At 38.6% G+C, this 20,900-nt stretch overlaps 1 long non-coding RNA gene across 1 annotated transcript; it reads left to right on the top strand.

Moving 5' to 3' along the window:
- The first annotated feature begins 1,065 nt into the window (after nucleotides 1–1,065).
- LOC147577121 (uncharacterized) lies at nucleotides 1,066–19,723 on the top strand. The gene is made up of 3 exons (XR_015239934.1): nucleotides 1,066–1,356; nucleotides 9,046–9,165; nucleotides 15,159–19,723. It is a non-coding gene; the product is annotated as an uncharacterized LOC147577121 (long non-coding RNA).
- Nucleotides 19,724–20,900: the final 1,177 nt, after the last annotated feature.

Here is a 20,900-nt window from a genome sequence, read left to right as displayed (position 1 = left end):
TGATAAAGTAACCCTGATTTAGCATTGCCATTGATAACAGGCTACAGAAATAGTATACAGTTTGGGTTCCTGTATTTTATTTAAAGCTGCTTTTTATTTTATTTAAAATTGATACTTTTTAGTTTATTAATTAATCTGCAGCACATTGAATAATTCCACCACTGATAGTTTCTATTTTATGGCCAAGAAGTTCTGAAATTTTCATGGAGCTGGAGAGAAAGAGTAGGCCCCTTTATGGAAACATACATGTTTTATGGGAAGCTTGGGTAGTTATTCCCTACCTGTATTGTGAGCATTTTTAGCTGTCCCCTTTTTAGCTAGATGAACTCACTCATGAGGCACAACCTTTTTAACACTGTACATTTGTGATATTAACAATCTCTGACTTCAGGAACAGAGCACCTCAGAAAATAGGTGAAGCTTATTATTGAAGCTGGGAACGGTCATATCATTTACTGGGGCTCAAGGCATTCAATCACCTTTGATGCACACATGGACTGCAAAGCTGAGACAGGCCCCAGGGGTCCCAACCAGTGAGGTGGGGGAGGATTGAATCAGGAAACATTTCTACGGGAAACAGGAAGCTTGTGTTTTCCTTTGAACAGAGCTGTGTATTTAGGTAGACTGCTCCAGGGCAGATGAAACAAGATGGCACTCACCACCCAAGTCCAGGAACCAAACAGGAAAGAATCCAGGTTCAGTATCTACAGGGCTTTTATGCTTAGTAAAATCCATACGTATTCTTACGGAAACTCTTAGGGTTAAAGAACTATACTCCTGATTTTGCTTTCATCTTCATTTTATTTTTTTTTAATTTTTATTTTTTTAAAAAAAAATTTTTTTTTTCAACGTTTATTTATTTTTGGGACAGAGAGAGACAGAGCATGAACGGGGGAGGGGCAGAGAGAGAGGGAGACACAGAATCAGAAACAGGCTCCAGGCTCTGAGCCATCAGGCCAGAGCCCGACGCGGGGCTCGAACTCGCGGACCGCGAGATCGTGACCTGGCTGAAGTCAGACGCTTAACCGACTGCGCCACCCAGGCGCCCCTTCATTTTAGATTTAAATAAAGCACACACAAAAATGGCACCTTGTTTTGGCTGTGTTAAGGAAAATTGGGTCTAGGAGACAGAAGGGGAGCACATATATCTGGGAGCTGTACAGAATGAACAATAATGGAAGAAAATTCAGCTCAGGGGACAAACTACATAGAGCTGTGAAGGTGCAAGACTAAGCTAGGCCTTTAATCAACTGAAAATTTCTCATTTGTTTTATAGTGAGAACTGCTGAGACCCACCAGACCAAGAGTACATTAAATGTAAATCCTGGTTCTCCATAGCTGTTTTAATTAGCCAAGGTAGGTTGCAGTAACAAATAGATCCCGAAATAAATAATGACCCAAAGAACGATCCAGGGAAGTTGTTCTTGGCTGGGATGTAACAATGGCTGTCTTCCTTCATGCAGTTATTCTGGGACTCTGGCTATTCCTATCTGGACTCCACCACTCCATAGGGACTTTTCACCTTTTGCATCTAAGTGGAAAGAGAAAAACAAAGTGGAGGGGGCATCAACTTCTTAAAAGCTTTGAGCCACAAGTGGACACCTACCTTTTATTCACATTGTGTTGGCTGGAACTCAGCCCTGTGACCCCATCCCTGTGAGAACCCATACAGTGTAGTTGGATGCCAGGGAACAAAGAAAATGGATTTGTGGTGGGCAGTAGCAGCCTGGGCTACAGCATCCTATTGTTCCAAAGGTTCTAGTCATACTAGTTAATATTTATTAATGCTTTTTATGTGCTAAGGGAGCCATATGCATTTTCCTGTTAATTTTCAAAACAACCCTGCGAGGTAAGAAAAAGCATTCCCATTTTACAGATGATGAAACTGTCTTTTGGAGAGGTTAAAAAAAAAACAAAAAAAAAACTTGTGTACATCTGAACAGCAAACGGAAAGCCAGGAGTCACACTATTTTTTAAGAGATTTTTTTCACGTTTACTTACTTTTGAGAGAGAGAGCAAGTGAGCAGGGAAGGGACAGAGAGAGAGGGTGACACAGGATCTGAAGGGGGCTTTGTGCCAAGAGTGGAGATCCCAATGCGGGACTTAAACTCACAAATCCAATGCTGGGCTCGAACTCGTGAACTGTGGGATCTTGACCCAAGATGAAGTAAGATGCTTAACTGATTTGAGCCACCCAGGTGCCCCCAGGATTCACACTATAAGTGCTGTTTGTCTCGAGGGTCAGGATTCCTCTCCAAGCTACAGAATTGGCTTGGTGTAGCAGGGACAACAGCTCACAAAAACCTTCACCACTTTTGTCCAGAATTGCTACTTCTTCCTCCTGGGCCAAGCCTTACTTTGGAGCTGCTGCAGGGAGAGAAGCAGTGGAAGAATTGGAGAAGAGAGGTGATAAATCACCTTCAATCTGCTTTAACATCTCCATTCTCAAAAGCTTTTAGTTTCTAACAATGCTTGACTCTGTGAGAGACACTAGCCCCTTTTCGGAGCCAGCCGAGTAACAGAATGCAGCTTCTAACAGACTGGCTGGCGGGCTAAGGTAGCAATTGTATTTAAATTTCAGTATCAGTAACACTAGCTGGAACCACCTAAAGCAGAAGGAAGGAAGGGGTATCCGGGCACATTTTCACTCCTTCAACTGCCCTGGGGGCTAGAAACGGAAAGTTTTAGGTGGCAGAGTTTATTTCTGCAGGTCGAAATTTTCCTCTCCTTTGAAAATTAAGGCAGCCTAACTAAGCCTTATATTTGGGCCAATACAGCAGTAAATTTATGAAGTGAAAAAGTGGAGGTTTTCCTGGTGTCATAAGCTCTCCCACACTGAACATAAATGTATTACTTAGACTACTCCAGATTTAAGTTTTATTATAGAACAAGTGTGCTATGAACAAATTAACTTTAGATTTTAGAGTTTTTGAAATTAAACAGCAGCTTGGAGCATCCATGTGATTCTGCTTTTATTGCAATGCTGTGTCCTGAAAACAAATAAAAATCACGGTCTGAAAACCAGCTTCACGTTTTCTGTGTACCTGGATGCAGAAAGTTAGAAAACACCCATTTTTAATGAAGCCAACATGTTGAAGTTTGGAATTTAGGTATCCTTTTAAACAAAGCCTGTATCTTAGATTATTCTTTTTAATAGACAATGATGCGTATGCATCCTTAAACCATGAAAGTCAGTTGGTAAGGGTGTAGGCACGGGACCAAAAGCGGTTTTCTAAAACTTCCCCACGGAGCTCTGTTTGTCCTGACCTGGCAAAAGGTTGCTGCTTTTCAATGCAGGCCTTCTTTTGCATACAGAAGTACAGACTTGCTGAACTGAGCCAAATCTGTCTATCCAATTACTGGGTAAGGGAGCTGACTGAAGCTTTAGGCAAAACCTGTAATCTGTAAAACTCTATAGTATCAGTGACAGCCTAATGAAAGGGAAGGGCCAATAGAGTATATATGTTACTCGAGTGATACACAGATGCACAGTTCTTTCTACAAATCAGCCGCTTCACATCTAACACCAAAGAGCAATGAAGTATTCATAACCTCGAAAAACATATCACTCAATATGTCCACAATAATTTTTAGCTAGAAAGATTTACAAACAGGAACAAAGTCAGCAATGTATTGCAGATCACTTAGCTGAGCTCTCGTTTGGATGCTTTTATTACCTTCCATAAAATCTGATTTAGCTATTCTTATTCTCAATATCTAACTATTTTAGTGACTTCATAATATTTGGTAAAATTATATTTTGCTAAGATTTATGTTTGTAAAGAGAATGAATTCAAGGATAATATCTGATTATATTTTATCACACAAATTCAATAAGGATTTCAATTTAAGATAAAGAATTAATCTCTATGAAAACATAATATTGAGGGAAGGAAGCCAGATACCAAAAATGTTCATACTCCATGATACCGTTTACATAAAACACAAAGGCGAGCATAAATTTATCTGTCTTCTTTCAGGTCAGGAAAGAGAATATCTTTGGGGAGAGAGGAAGGCATGATGATTGGGAAACCAGGTTATCCTTTGGGGTGATAATAACGTTCTATTCCTTGGCTTGGGTTCTGGTTACACAGCTGGGTCCATTGTTCATTCGTAATTCACTGAGCTGTACATTTATGATTTGGATCCTCTTTGGTATATATTTAATAAGCCAATTTAAAGTGTTAAAAATGTTACTTTCTACACTGTTACACTAATGTCTTAAGAAAGGCGGGAGTAATAAATATGAGTGTGGCAGTTTTGAACCAAATATTGGTTTTGTAGTCATGAGATACAGAGCTAGTAAAAGATTCTTTTAAAGACATTGAGATGATTTCCCCCTTTAGTTTTTTAAAATAATTCCATTTTCTATGGCAAGAGAAAATTGGTTCAATCTATATTGGATTGCAGTGGGAAAGTGAATTCTTTTTTCTCATGCTTGGAAGTACAGGAAGAATAAAATCAGGGCAGGGTATACTTAAGAGGATATTTTAATTCACGTTATCAGTATATCTTATAAGAAACCTAAAACCTTGTAAGCAACGTTTTGCTGGGCCTAGCATTTTTAGTGCTAATGAAATTTCATGGCCATTATCATGACCATCTGGTAATCAATACCTGGGATATCTGCTCCAGTAGAAATAAAAACCCTGGTAAAATGTTTCCATTTATAGTTCTTTCTTTCTTCATTTCTTTCTTTCTTTCTTTTTTTTTTTTTTTTTTTGGTAGAGGTGGGAGAGCAGATAATAGATAACTTAGTAAATGTGTATCTCCATTGTCCAGCAGCCATTCTATTTCTAACAGATAATGGCTTAACTTAATTTTTCATTTAATTTTTTTGAGATAACGGCAAGAAATTCAATGTAAGTTTAGCCTCATTCCATACTGGCAAGGCAGATGACTTTGTTCTTAATTTTTTTTAATCATTCTACCAATGCTTATTGAGGGCTTTCTACCCGCAAGACCATGGGGAAACAGTCACGTAGGAAACATGGGCTGTGCCTTCAGCTTACAGTCTAAAAGGTGTACTTAATTATTCATCCAATAATCATTTTTTTAAGTGGCTACTATGTGCTAAGTTCTAAGTTCTGAGGATCCTGAGACGGAGAGAGGAACGTCATATTGAAGTCCATGTTTCCGTGGGATTGATGTTCTACTGGGAGAAAGGGAGACACAGAATCCGAAGCAGGCTCCTGGCTCCATGCTGTCAGCACAGAGCCCAATGTGGGGCTCGAACTCACGAACCGTGAGATCATGACCTGAGCCGAAGTTGGACACTTAACTGACTGAGCCACCCAGGTGCCCCATTATTTTAATCAATAGGTTATAATCAATGATTGTCTTTATTCATTTTGTTGCTCAAAATTATTTTGCTGGCTTTCAAGTTAGCTTCTGAGTCCTTTTGACATGTACTCCTTGACAGCTTCCTTGCTTTCTGGAACAACAAAAGCACTAGGTTCATCTATTACTTTCTCTGGTTCAGTCTTGGAATTAGTTATTTCTCTCTGTTCTTGTAGTTAGAGGCCTTCTTTGCTCCTCTCAGCCTCTGATTTCAGGTTAAGCCCTTCTCCTCTGAGGACGCCTCTTTACCTGACTGTCACAGTTGCTCACGTATTTTCCATTCCCAGTGCTTTTCATCCCTTTATGTAGATCTGATTTTCCACACAGTACCATTTTCCTACAGTCTGAAAATCTTTTAACATTTCTTGTAGAGCGAGTCTGATTGTGGTGAATTCTCTCAGCATCTGTTCATCTGGAAATATTTTTAGCCCACTTTCATTTTTCAAGGATATTTTTTGCTAGATATGTAATTCATGGGTGACAGCTTTTCCTTTCAGTGCTTTATAGACGTAGCATTGTCTTCTGGCTTATATTGTTTCTGGTGAGAAGTCACTGGTTATTCTTACCACTGTTCCCCTGGAATGTGTCTTTTCTTTTCTATTTTTTTTTTCTTTTGCATTGGTTTTAACTTTGGATTAGAATGTGCCTAGGTATAGTCTTTTTTTTTTTTTTTTCTTTGTTTCTTCTTGATTTTTAAAGTATTGCTTAAGGTTGGGGCACATGAGTGGCTGAGTTGGTTAAGCTCCCGACTTTGGCTCAGGTCATGATCTCATGGTTGGTAAATTCAAGCCCCACATCAGGCTCTTGGCTGTCAGCACAGAGCCTGCTTCAGATCCTCTGTCCCTCTCTCTCTGCCCCTCCCACCCTCTCAAAAATAAATCAGCTTTAAAAATAAAATAAAATAAAATAAAATAAAATAAAATAAAATAAAATAAAATATTGCTTAAGGTTAATTGAGACTTTTGGATTGGTGATTTTGTATTTTTTTCTCAGCCATTATTTTTTCAAAACAATTTTTTTTCTGTCCCTATCTCTTCTTCCTTCTGCAATCCTGTTTGCAGGTATACTGCCTGCTTGATATTTTCCCACAAGCCACTAGCTGATAAGAGTTCCAGTGACTCTCAGTTGTGTGCCACTCTAGACTCTGTGTTCAGCTTATTGTCCTCTGGCACTTGATTCCAGGCTTTGTGGTGTCTTGTCCTCATGTCCACAGTTTAGTTTTCAGCTAATGACTAATGGAAACCTCTAGGAGCATTTCTGGAGCTCTTACTCTGTGCAACTTTCTCCTCTCTAAGACTCTTTCCCCCAAATTCCAGGTACCTTAGCAGCCCTGAAGTCCAATGTCTCTGCTCAATGCAGCAGGACCACCATGCTCTCTGCTGGGGCTGCATCTCCCCGGGCTACAGTCTGGAAGGTACCTCCAGGCAGAAAGCTAGGGCTTTCCCCTCACTAGGGCTCATAGCGCTGTGCTGCCTATTATATGTTTCTGAAAATATTTGTTGTATTTTTTTTTCTAGTTTTATAGGTGTTTATGTCAGTAGGGCTGATTTGATACTAGTTACTTTGTCCTGGCCAGGCATAAACATTGAGTAAATGCTAAGGTATGTTAGAAAGTGACAAATATTATGAAGCAAACAAAGAAACAAACAAATAATAGATGGATGGATAATGCTGGATGAGGGAGGTATAATTTAAAATTATAGATAATTCAGCATGATGAGTACAAATAGAGTACTTTAGATGCCTGAAGAAGGGACATCTAGACAATCGAGGGGTGACTGGGAAGTTTGAACCCAGGAAGTTCTACATCTAGTCTAAGACCTGAAGGATTATCAATGGGATAGGATATGAGAGTGCTGGAAAATACTGGAAACAGAGTATTTTAAAGATTCAGGGAGAGGTGTCAGAGCGCAGAGTGAGTTTGGCAAAACATAAGTAGTTGTTTTTTTTTTTTATAGCCGAGGTAATATTGTATGATAAAGCAGAGAACAAGTCATAGAGGGCCTTGTAAGCCATATTGAGAGGTTTGCACATTGTCCTATGAGCCTTGGAGCACCATGTAAGGATTTTACACAAGTGTGAAACTTGATCATAACCTCTGACTCTATGTATCCCCATGTCTATGTGTTTGGGTTATTACTGAAGATGACGAGATTATACACAATGCTCGGCTAGCTAAAATGTAACGTGGAGATTTCTGGTGGGCTGCAGTTAAGCTTGGGAGGGGCGTGGGTTTCTTGGAATGCTGGAGGCCTGCCTAACCCCCACCCTCCACCCCTGGACTGGTGAATGCCCAGGCTGGCCCTCCCAGGTGTTTCTGCAGTCCTTGGGGGAACAGCATTATCTATACATTGCATACAAAGTTTAGCAAAACAGTAGGACTCAGAGACCTTTGCTGCATATCTCTGATTTGATTATTCTCTTGTGATTGTTCACCTTTAAGTCATGCACCCTTTGGTTTTGCATGCCAGAAATGTTATATGCCCTCTGTACACAAACTGAGATTTGTGATTGGCCTGACACTCTGCAATAAATGAGAATACGAGTGAGGTGAACAGGGTCTTCGTCTGCGAATGTTGATCCTCATGCCTTCTCCTCTCTTTCTTAGCAAAGTGTGGAGTAATTTTTCATCTGTCGGCACACGGTTTGCTGGCCATTACTGGCATCTATGAAATGAGAGTTTTGGAAATAATGGCATCAATTGTTTCTTCTATAAACAAGTCCACTTTTTGCACGGAGTGTTCAAGTTTTGTATCCACATCAGAAGCCAATGTCAAATGCTTAATACAAGAGGTCCCTGGGGAAATAAAAGAGGTCCTTGAAAAGATAGTGCTTTTCAAACAAATTTTTGGGTCACATATTTTCTGAGAGGTAAAGTGACCTCAACATAATGAAAATTGATGGGGAAACTCTAAAAACAGAACATAAGCCTTTGTTTTCTTAATCATCACCATTAAAAGATGTAAAAGACTAAATTTTAATAGAGGGGAGTCAATTGAATTATGATCTTTTTTATTAAAAACCTGGACAGAGGGAATAAAATGTTTATATTGAAGGTTTCATAGAATCACAGAAGAGAGAGTGGAATAGAATGGAAATGAGAAATCGGTGTTTTTTTTTAAAAATTTTATTTCCATGCCAGATGGGCCAGAAAGAAAAACAGTTGCTTTCTATTTTTTTGACATTATACTTGATTCAACTCAATTCAACAAACATTGATTAGGTTTCATGCTAGGTACTAAGGGAATGAAAGATGGTGACTAAGACTCTGTTTTCATACCAAAGGCATTTATAAACTTTTGAGGAAGCCCAAGCTTCTAACTAATTGTTACAGATAGGATGAAATGAATAACTGCCATCTTGATTTTGGAGAAAGAAAATGTGAACATTTAACTGCATTAAAAAGCGCCCAAAATAAATACCACAAGAGGTGCCAAGAAACTCCGGTGGGAGACTTGGATAGTTGGACTGGATAGAAAAGTTATCTCAGCAGAGGCATGGAATAGTTGAGTGTGCCAGATATATTTAAAAAACATGCAGTGTTCTTGAGCGGTTGGAGCTCAGGGCAACAAGGTGAAATTGTTTTGGTGATGGCAGGAGATGCTGTTGCTGCCATGCCCAGACCCCCGTTAGTAGGGTGTGCATCCCTCTCTCAGCCGCAGTGAGTTTTAGTTGCAAGGAGATAACAACTGTACCCTTTTTCAGAGAACTGCCTCAGTGAATGGGAGCCATCTCAACAGGTAGCTCATCCACTCTGCATCTTCAGCCCCTAGTCAGTGACTGACTGGCATGGGAGTAAAAAGGAGCAACCCCCTTTGTCTCAAGGTAGGGTAACTGGTGCAATTCATGCTCCCCAGCAACCTGTGGGAGCAGGCTGAAGCGAGACTCCAACTGAGACCACATCCTTGCTTTGTTCCTCTTCCTTCCCTGTCCCTGAGGACAACTCAGAAACAAATAGCCCATAAACACATGGAAAGAAGCTCAAGTTCATTTACAATTACAGAACCGAAAATTGAAACAAAGATATCATTCTTTTCCTATTAGATTGGCACTTGGTTAGAATTAGCACTTCGTCACATGTATTACACACACATTCACGTTTACTCACTTGTTTCTCATTTCACTTTGTTTAGTCCATCTTTGCCTAAGAAAGTGAAAAAGTGTATTATTTTTATCAAGTAGAACAAATGTTGCCTTTGTGTCTTCTGGGTTTTCACTTGCTTTCTTCTGCTTATTTTGAAGTCTCTCTCTCTCTTTCTCTCTCTCTCTCTTTTTAAATTTAAGACTTTTATTATTCTGGAATTAATTTTCTTGTAAGTAATTAAGTAGTAATACAGCTAAGTTTTCCAACTGTTACTCTACTTTCAAATACCTTTTATTAAATAATCCATCTTTACCCCATTATTTAAAAATTCCATCCTTATTACAAACTAAATCCCCATAGGCATTTGGATCTGTTTCTGGATTCTGTTTCATTGCTATGTCTCTTTACTTCTCCACCAGTACAATACTACTTCAAATACTGTCTTTAAAAAAAAATTAATGTTTATTTATTTTTGAAAGAGAGAGAGAGCGCATGAACAGGGGAGGGGCAGAGAGAGAGGGAAACACAGAATCTGAAGCAGGCTCCAGTCTCTGAGCTGTCAGCACAGAGCCTGATGCAGGGCCGAACTCACGAACTATGAGGTCATGATCTGAGCCGAAGTCAGACGCCCAACGCCTAACAAACTGAGCCACCCAGGTGCCCTATTAAATACTGTGTTTTTAAATATTTTAAAGTGCTGACAGTGTTTGTTACTTCTCACTTTTCAGATTTCTCTTGGCTATTTTCACATATGCATTTTTCCAGGTGAACTTCAGAGTTGTCAATTATTTTTATTTTTTTAAGTTTATTTATTTATTTTGATAGAGAGAGAGAGAGAGAATGATAATGAGCAGGGGAGGGTCAGAGAGAGAAGGACAGAGAGAGAATCCCAAGCACATTCCTCACTGTCAGCCTGGAGCCCGATTGCAAGGCTCAGTCACAGGAACCATAAGATCAGATCATGACCTGAGCTGAAATCAAGAGCCAGATGCTCAGGTTCCTAGGTGGCTCAGTCTGTTAGGGGCTGGGTTTCAGCTTAGGTGATGATCTCCTGGTTCATGGGCCCTGCATTGGGCTCTGTGCTGACAGTTCAGAGCCTGGAGCCTGCTTCAGATTCTGTGTCTCTCTTTCTCTCTCTCCCTCACTTGTCAGTGCTCTGTCTCTCTCTCTTTCTCTCTCTCTTTCTCAAAAATAAACATTAAAAAAATCTTATAAAAAAAGTCAGGTGCTCAACTGAGTGAGTCACCCAGGTACCCCTCAAGTATTTTTATTTAAAAATTTTTTAATGTTTATTTGTTTTTGAGAGAGAGAAAGAGAGAGAATGGGGGAAGGGCAGAGAGAGGAGGCACAGAATCTGAAGCGGGCTCCAGGCTCTGAGCTGTCAGCACAGAGCCCAATGCAGGGCTTGAACTCACGAACTGTGAAATCATGACCTCAGCTGAAGTCAGATGCTTAAACTGACTGAGTCACCCAGCGCCCCTTTTTATTTTTATTTAAATTTTTTCTCCTTTTACCCAGCCTTTTTGAGGTATATTGATGAAGAAAACTAATTTAAAGTGCACAATATGATGATTTTATATATATAAATTGCAAAATATTTGCCACAATTAAGTTAATTAACATATCTATCACCTCATATGATTATGTTTAACTTATTTTTGTTGTGATGAGAACCTGATAGATTAATCTTGGAAGATTTCAACTATGCAATTTAATATTATTAATTATAGTCACCATTTTGTACATTAGGTACTCAGAACTTATTCATCTTATAACTGAAAGATTGTACTCTGACCAGCATCTCCCCATTTCCCTGGTAACCCATCATCTACTCTCTGTTCCTAGGAGTTAATCTTTTTCTTCCACATATAAGTGATATCAAACAGTATTCGTCTTTCTGTGTCTGGCTTATTTCACTTAGGATAATGCCTTCCAGTTTCAGCCATGTTGTCACAAATGGCAGGATTTCTTTCCCTTTTTAAGGCTAAATGATATTTCAGTGTGTGTGTGTATGTATACATGCCATATCTTCTTTATCCATTTATCCACCAGTGGACACTTAGGTTGTTTCCATATCTTGGCTTTTGTAAATAATGCTGCAATGAATGTGGGGGTGCAGATATCTCCTCAAGATACCGTTTTTGTTTCCTTCGGAAATGTACCCAGAAATGGGATTGCTGGATCATGTGGTAGTACTATCGTGAATTTTTTGAAGACTCTCTATAATGTTTTTTTAAAAATTATTATTATTTTAGAGAGAGAGCACACAAGTGGGGGTGGGGGCATGGGGAGAAAGAGAGAGAGAATCTCAAGCAGGCTCCGCAGTGTGGAGCCCAACACGGGCTCATGACCCAAGCTGAGATCAGTAGTCAGACACTCCACTGACTGAGCCACCCTGACACCCCAAGAACACTCTCTAATGTTTTCTGTAGGGGCGATACCACTTTATATTACCACTAACAGTGCATATGGATTCCTTTTTCTCCACATCCTTGCTAATGTTTGTTATCTTTAGTCTTTTTTTGATAACAGCCATCCTAATAGGCGTGAGATGATATCTTGTTGTGGTTTGAACTCGCATTGCCTTATGATTAGTGATTGTGAACAATTTTTTATGTACATATTGGCCATTTATATGCCTTCTTTGGAAAAATGTCTATTTAGATCCTTTGTCAATTTATTAATTGAATTATTTTCCTTTTTTGCTATTGAGTTGTATGATATACATATCTATATATCTATATCTATATGATGTTCCTTATGTATTTTAGATATTAACCTGTTGTCAGATATACGGTTTGCATAGCCATTAATTTTAAAGCCCTGCTTCCCTCAATCTTAAACTTCTTTATTTTTCATTGGGATCTCATTAAATTTAGAAATTCAACTATTAATATTCTTTTACCTTATTGACATTTTGTATACAATATCATGATATATCTATTTATTCCTCACCTGTATGGCCTTAAGCAGAAACTTGGAGGTTTTTTTTTTCTTCTTTTTTTTTGTGGTGTCTACACAGGTCTTTTGAGATTTATCCATAGACTTTTGCTATTATAGATAATACTTTTAAATTCATTGTATTGTGTACTTGGTTATTGTTTGTATCAAAAAACTATTGATTGTGTATAATTAATTTGTAACTATTTTACTGGGTTCCTACCAGGTTTTCTTCAGGGATAGGGTTTTGCTTTTTTTGTTTTTTAAACATGTGAATTGTTCAACCTTCAAAAATCAGATAAATTCAGTTTATTTAAATGGCTTAAAAACAAAAAGAAGAAACACTACCAAATTCCATTTGTGAAGCCAGAAATCTCTATTCCATAGATGGTTCCTCCAAAGGAAATGACAGATCAGTCTTGTTTGTGAAAATTATGCAAAACTACTGAATACAATCTTATTGATTCTAGGTTTTTCCTTCTGTTGATAGTCTCAAATTTTGCACACATACTGGCATATCATCTGCAAATAACTAAGTTTACCTTATTTCTTTTTTAAAAAATTTTTTAAACTTTATTTATTTTTTGAGAGGGAGAGAGAGAGAGAGAGAATGCAAGCAAGGGAGGGGCAGAGAGAGAGAGGGAGACACAAGATCTGAATGAAGCAGACTCCAGAATCTGAGCTGTCAGCACAAAGCTCGATGTGGGGCTTGAACTCGTGAATGGTGAGATCATGATCTGAGCGGAAGTCAGACCTTTAACTGACTGAGCCACCCAGACGCCCCAAGTTTACCTTATTTCTTATAGTGATACCTTATATTTCTCTTGTCTAAATGCATTGTTTGGTGCTTTGAGAACAATAGTAAAATGGAATTTCTTTTCTTGTTCCTGATATCATGGGAAACTTCTCATTTTTTGTTATTAAACATGATGATCAGATGAATATTAGTATCCTGTCAAGTAAGTATCATTCTCTCCTAGTTTTACTCAGAGATTTTTTTTTTTTTTAGGTAGGAATATAATTTGAATTGTACCAAAGGTTTTATTTGGCAAATTTTAAGGCAATTATTAGAATGTTTGCTTGTCCTATCAATGTCCTGTTTAAAATCAATAAAGTTCTGAATATGAAATCATTTTTGCACTCTTTTTTTGCTGTTTTTTCTACTACACTTGCTCATATTTTATTTAGTATTTTTGCATAGTTTCCACAAGTGAGATTGATATATTGTTCTTTTGTGTTTTGTTTTATTTTGGTGAGTTATCAGTATCAAGTTTCTTATCAGAATTTTGCTGATTTCAAAAAAGGTATTTGAGAAGTTTCTTCTTTATGTTTTGGAATAATTCAAATAGACCAGATATATCTGATATTTGAAGGTTGAAAAAGTTCACTTCCCCTGACTCCTTTTTAAAAAAACCTGTACTTGGAAAAACTCTGACCAAAAGCCCACTAAAGATGAAATGGTTGACCTTGAGTGTGGGCTTAGGAATTTTTTTCTTCTTTATAGTTTTCTAAATTCAGGGGATTTTGAAACACATTTTATATTAAATCAAAGAGAGATAAAGGAGAGAAAGGACGGGCGAGAAAGAAAGGGTAAGATCACTTTCTATGGGATGAAGGTAGTTAGTGAAACTGTCAGCAGAAAGCTTATTGAAGAAGCTGTTGTAAAAGTCCAGGAAAGAAATGCTTGAGGATATATGTACTAAGGCAGTGGCCAAAAAGGAGGGGATGAATAGAGTTGATGGTTAAGGCCTCGAGTCTGGATGCAATAGCAGAGGGAGAAATTATAGAGACAAAAGAGACAATAGATGTGAAGTCAGAACTCTAGGGCAGAGCCAAACCCTTAAAAGGCACTCAACAGTTATGTGTGGATGTATGAGGAAATAAACATAAGTAATAATGTGCCTAGAAGCCTAGCTCTCAGCACAACACACTAAGGGAAATCATTAGAGATGAAGTTGGAAGAAAAGTGAGAGGTCAAGTTGACTTAAGCCGGGAAAGACAGGATTTTCCAGCAAGAGGAGATTAGTCATCAGAGTGAAAGGCTGCATGGAGATCTTTTAGGATCAGCAGATTATTGGCATCTTTTGAGAGAGTGGTTTTATGGTGGGGAATAAACCCCCATGAGTAGATGGGAGGGGGGAAATAGATCAAGTCAAGGGAACAAGGGACTTACATGACAACTTTAAGTAGCATCAGAGTGGAGGGAAGGTTTTTCAGACAGGCAATGAATGGTAGAACAGGGAAAGCATGACCTTACAGTCTTGACAAAGTAGACTAGATTGCTGTTGCTTTGGGTTACTTTGGCTACCAGAATTGCTGGTTAAAAAAATAAATTATTTCACTTCTGGGGGACTGGGATGGCTCAGTCGGTTAAGCATCCAACTTTGGCTCAGGTCACGATCTCATGGTTTGTGAGTTCAAGCCCTGAAAGGGGCTCTGTGCTGACAGCTCAGAGCCTGGAGCCTGCTTCAGATTCTGTTTCCCTCTCTCTCTGCCCCTCCCCCGCTCACACTCTGTCTCTGCCTCTCTCTCTCTCCCTCTCTCTCTCTCAAAAAGAAATAAACATTAAACAACTCTTATTTACAGAAATAATTTCACTTATTACATTGGATCCAGCTGAATTTAGTAAACTGACCAGAATAACTCAGGAATACTTTTCTCCCCATGATTGAAGAAAAGATCTCCATATTGGTCTGAAATATCAGGGAACTTTATTAATGAACTTTGTAGAATTCTGAGTGTAGGCAGTCTATTTACTGAACTTTAATTCTGTTTTCCTATTTCTTCATTGCAGTACCAACCGTGGAAAATTTACAGTAACTCCTCCAAAACAAATAGAGTACTATCTACATACCTTGAAGTTGAAAGTTTACTTTCCTTATTGAGAAGGGAAAAGAAGAAGAGGCATGACTGTTTTGTTTTTGGAGAGCCAAGTTCCCTGGCGACTGTGCCAAGGTTCATTTTGCCAATTCCTCATAAAATGGCAGGCCTTATCTTGGCCTCTCATTCTGAAAGGGTCCTGACTTTGGAAGCGACAAGGATGTCATTTGCGGAAGTACAGCCTTGATCACTGACCTTGCATTTTTGAAAATGGTTTCCAGTGAAAGTGATTATGTTATTTTGAAATAGAAAAAGCTACGTGTATCACATCAGCTTCTCATCTGAGACTTAGTGGAGAAAAGATAATGTACTACAAGCATAATACGTTCACAGTAATTATACAGGGCTTCAGGATAACCTTATTGTTGGGAGGAAAGTAGCAACTTTTTTTATTTCAAAATTTTTTTTAAAGTTTATTTATTTTGAGGGAGAGAGAGAGAGACAGAGCATGAGCAGGGGAGGGGCAGAGAGAGAGGGAAACACAGAATCTGAAGCAGGCTCCAGGTTCTGAAGCAAGCTCCGGGAACTCAGAGCACAATGTGGGGCTCGAACTCACGAGCCATGAGATCATGACCTGAGCCAAAGTCGGACGCTCCACTGACTGAGCCACCCAGGCGCCCCTGGGAAAGTAGCAACTTAAAACTATAGAATATAATCATCTGCAGAACATAATTAGCATTATCCAGAGAACAGCTGCTGGTGTTTGTGAAGGTCTGAAACTACTCCAAGGGTCATTCTTTTCCCAGTTGTTGTCAAAGCAAGCCAGCAGCTTCCGGGAAGATTGTTTGGCACATTCTTAAAAAAAACTAAATATATTATTACATATGATCCACCAATCACTCTCTTTGGTATTTACCCAAAGGAGGTGAGAACTTATATCTACACGAAAACCTACACATGACTATTTATATTAACTTTATTCATAATTGCCAAAACTTGGAAGCAATCCAATAACTTTCACTAGGTGAAGGGATAAACGTCCTGCAGTACATCCAGATAATGGAATATTACTCAATGCTAAAAAGAAATAAACTATCAAACCATGAAAAGACATGCAGGAATGCATATTTCTAAGTGAAAGAAGTCAATTTCGAAATGTGATATACTATTTGATTCCAACCATATGACATTCTGGAAAAGGCAAGTTGGGAACAGTAAAAAGGTGAGTGATTGCCAAGGATTGGAGGGCAGGGGAAGGGATGAAAAGGCAGAGCACAGAGGATTTCTAGGCTGGAAAATAGCCTGTATGATACTATAATGATGGATGCATGTCATTATACATTTGTCCAAAGCCATAGAAGGTACACCACCATAAGTGAACCATAATGTGAGCTGTGGACTTTGATTATGCTATGTCACTGTAGATTCAACTGTAACGAATGTACCACTCTTGTGGGGGATGTTGCTAATGAAGGAGGTTGTGAATGTGTGCAGGCAAGTGGTATATGGGAAATGTCTGTACCTTCCCCCCACTTTTGCTGTGATCTGAAACCTGAAAATGGTCTTAATAGGAAAGCACAACAAATTGCAGTATCTTACTCATGATCTCAATCTTCAGAATGAATATGGTGTCACTCTTCATTTCCCCTCACCAGGGTTTGGGGCTATTTCATGACCCTTGAAAACATGTTCTGACATATTAGTCATGGATGAGTTGAGGGGAAAGGGATAAGGGCATTCAATGTTTACTCCTTTTCAAAAAGTTGGTTGAAGGAAATACATATGTCATATCCCCCTTTCTCATGGGATGTTTGCAAAGCTGATGGAGGCACTTTGGCACTTTGCCTTTTCAGACTCTTTCCACATTGAAGAGACTATATCCTCGTCTGTCATTCTGGATATTCGCTTTTCTGAAAGAGTATACTGGAGTTTCTTAACGATCCATAAATATTTGTAGAATATCAAATGATGGTGAAGGGTGAAATGCATTTGTTTTTTCTGATTATAAGTATCCTTTCTCTTCTGGGATAGGGGTTTCCTCTATAGACTTGGAGGAATAGAAAGGTATTTATTCCATTCTAAAGCTCTGTCAAAGATAAGAATCTGTGGGGAAATTTTTTATCTTTGGGATTAAAGAGAATTGATTAGAGGGCAAGAAACTACATTCATGATGGCTATAAGCCCTTTTTATTCCCTCACATATATAGTGGATAGTAGTTGGATTTTAGGTCTGTGGAATAATCACGATTGAAAACATAATATGTAAAGCAGAATTTTTTCTCTTCTAGAAATCGCAGACTGGTTAGATAAGACAAATAACATACATATTTTCGGAAATCATGTATTTTGAAAATGTGAGAGCATTTTATTTTCCTGTGCCTTGGAAACCAAGAATGTTAGCATATCTATAAATAATGGTTCAGGGTACATGCATTGGGAGGGAAAATGTCCCCTAAAATTTCATGTCCTTCTAGACACATTATACAGAAATAGGGTTGTTGCAGGTGTATAACAAGTTAAGTTGGAGGTTCTATTGGAGTAGGGTGGGTCTTCTTTCATATGATTGGTGTCCTTATAAAAAGAAAAGAAGAGACACAGAGGGATGATAGTCATGTGAAGGCACAAATGGAAATTGGAGTTAAGCTGCCACAAATCAAGGAATGCTTGGGGATACCAGAAGCTGGAAGAGGCCAGAAAGGATCCTCCCCAGAAGGAGTGTGGCTTTGCCAACAACTTGATTTTAGACTTCTACTCTCCAGAACCGTAAGAGAATGAATTTCTATTATTTTAAGCTATCCCAGGTTGCAGTACTTTGCTATGGTAGCCCTAGGGAATTACTCCCTGACATAATCATAATGTTTTTTTTTTTAATTTTTTATTTAATTTTAATTAAATGTTTTAATTTTTAAAAATGTTTATTTTTGAGAGAGAGAGAGAGAGAGACAGAGTGTGAGTGGAGGAGGGCCAGAGAGAGGGAGACACAGAATCGGAAGCAGGCTCTAAGCTCTGAGCTGTCCGCACAGAGCCCTACATGGGGCTCAAACCACGAACCGTGAGAACATGACCTGAGCCGAAGTGGGATGCCCAGCTGACTGAGCCACCCAGGTGACCCATAATGTATATACTTTAAAAGTCATGACAAATGTCCAAACATTGGGAAATGAATTAGTTCATTGTGGTATATCAATAAAATATTTTATTACCTATAAATCTAACAAACGTGTGAACTTTAGAGATATACGGAAAAGTATAAATAATAAATAGTAATCATATGCTATGTACACAATTATTATAATCATAGAAGAACAATCTATGTATAACAATAGAGGTTTAGGAAAAGATCTTTATCCTTATATAATTGGGAGAATACAGTACAATTTTTTTAATTCTTTTAATAGAAGGAACATTTAGATATATAGCAGGATTCTCACACAGAGAAATGGGACACCGAGGCTTTCTTTGTCCAGGAAGCAACTTTATTCATTGAGCAGGCACAGGCTCAGTGGGTTCCTACCCAAAAAATTGAGCCCCTGAGAGCAGCGGGGTGTAGCCTTTGATGCAATTTCTACTTCTTTGTCTCCTGTATATGGTGACACATATAGTCTGATTGGACACAGTCCAAGTTAAAGTCCTATCAGAGCTCTGCATATGTGAATAGGAGTTGATTAGACCACATTGCCATTCTTTGTTCTGAGAAGGCCTCCACCACCTTCCTTAGGGAAGGGCTCTCCCTCTACCACAGATACAAAAAATTTTTTTAAGTAAGTCACAAAAACAGTTTAAACTAAAAGTAACTTTAACTAAGTTAAACTGAGATTTGAACCAAATAGGATTCATGCATTGGCTTAATGAATTGTCCTCTTTGCTGTTGCTTTTAAGCCGGGACTAGCAGCATATATTTTTAAATGAGGCAAATGGTCCCAAAGAATTTAGGATTTGTGGAAGACTTCACGATCTATAGATTATACTGACTCTAAAATGCCGAACTTCTTGATAACTGAGGCTGAAAGAGAGTTTAAGAAAAAAAAAGTCATGGCCAAGCAATGTAGAAGCAACAGGCCTGGAAGCTCTTGCTGTTTATTTTGTAGAATCTAAACTATAATTAATACTTCAAGCCCACAAAATGAGCAGGATCGGAGGGCTTGGCTTCTGGAGAAATATTTGCAGTGAAAGTTAAGAAGCTGGTGAAACATCTTATTAAGCTAGCCCATCCATATAAATACCATAGTCTCTGTAGTGATGAAATCTTGCTGGAAGGTTCCAAGTGAGCTTTCAAAGCCAGGGTCAGTTTTCATTATACAACTGGAGTTGGCTGTTTTTCAGGCCAGCTGAACTCTTTGTGCAGGAGTATGGCCTTCTGGCTTTCCTAAAACAACAACAACCAACCAAAGGAAACAAAACAAAAATGTATGTTTATTTATATACACATAAATACATAACAAAACAAATGTATGTATTTATATACATATATATATACACGCATACGTATATAGCACACGTATACATATTGCTTTTTTTTTTTTTTTTTTTTGACCAGCAGGCAAGAGTTTATTCGAGTATAAGAGCAGAAAGGAAAAATAGTAGGAAAACACTCTTCACAGAGAAGGGACATTCAAAAGTGAATGCCCCCATGTTGTTCTTCTTTCTAAAGGCTGTTTTTGGAAATCAGTTTGTCATTTTGATGAGTCTTCCAGGTATCAACAAGTGATAAAGGTGGAAGAGTTAAAATACAATCTAATGTCATAAGGAGCTCTTGCCTCAGTAAAATGCAGTTGTTATTTATTTGTATACTAAAACAGGAAGACCTTTTCTAAGTGAATCACCCACTAAGAGTCAGTTTAGGGGCGCCTGGGTGGCTCAGTCGGTTAAGCGTCCGACTTCAGCTCAGGCTACGATCTCTTGGTCTGTGAGTTCGAGCCCCGCGTCGGGCTCTGGGCTGATGGCTCGGAGCCTGGAGCCTGCTTCAGATTCTGTGTCTCCCTCTCTCTCTGCCCCTCCCCCGTTCGTGCTCTGTCTCTCTCTGTCTCAAAAACAAATAAACGTTAAAAAAAAATTTAAAAAAAAAGTCAGTTTACATAATGATTTACATCTTTATCACAAAACCACCAGTACCTAAGGCAACAAATGCCTTTTGAGTTTTCTAGTAAGATTTTTCTTTTTGACAGACAAGCAGAATAATGTGGATGTTTGGTAAATCCACAGTACACATAGTCAAATCATTTACTTAAACATTTTCCAAGGAAAATGGTATCAATGAGAAAAGTAATGCAAGCAAATGGTATTGTTGTGGTAGATTTGGTCTTCATTCTGCACTTGGGAGGGAATCTTTCCAACGACAGTGTTTTGTAATCATCTGTACAACCATTTCATGGATTCATCTTGGTAAAATCTCTCTTAGATATTGTCTTAGGAAATGAAAGCTTGGTGAGAATGAATGAATGAATTAACTTAATTAACTTATTTATTTTTGAGAGAGAGAGAGAGAGAGAGGATGAGTTGGGGAGGGGCAGAGGGAGAGAGAGACAGAGAATCCCAAGCAGGAGCTGCACTGTCCGCATAGAGTCCACCTCAGGGCTCAATCCCACAAACTTCGAGGTCATGACCTGAGCAGAAATCAAGAGTCTGTTGGTCGCTTCACCTATTGAACCACCCAGGTGACCCATCAATGAGAATAAATACCGCAACAGAGAAGTAGGAGGGAAAAATACTCGCATAT

Source organism: Puma concolor, chromosome C2, assembly GCF_028749965.1.
Source record: "Puma concolor isolate L17-30 chromosome C2, mPumCon1.1.hap2, whole genome shotgun sequence".
Classification (NCBI taxonomy): Eukaryota; Metazoa; Chordata; class Mammalia; order Carnivora; family Felidae; genus Puma; species Puma concolor.
Note: the sequence above shows the minus strand (reverse complement) of the source record. Positions and strands in the feature narration are given on the sequence as shown.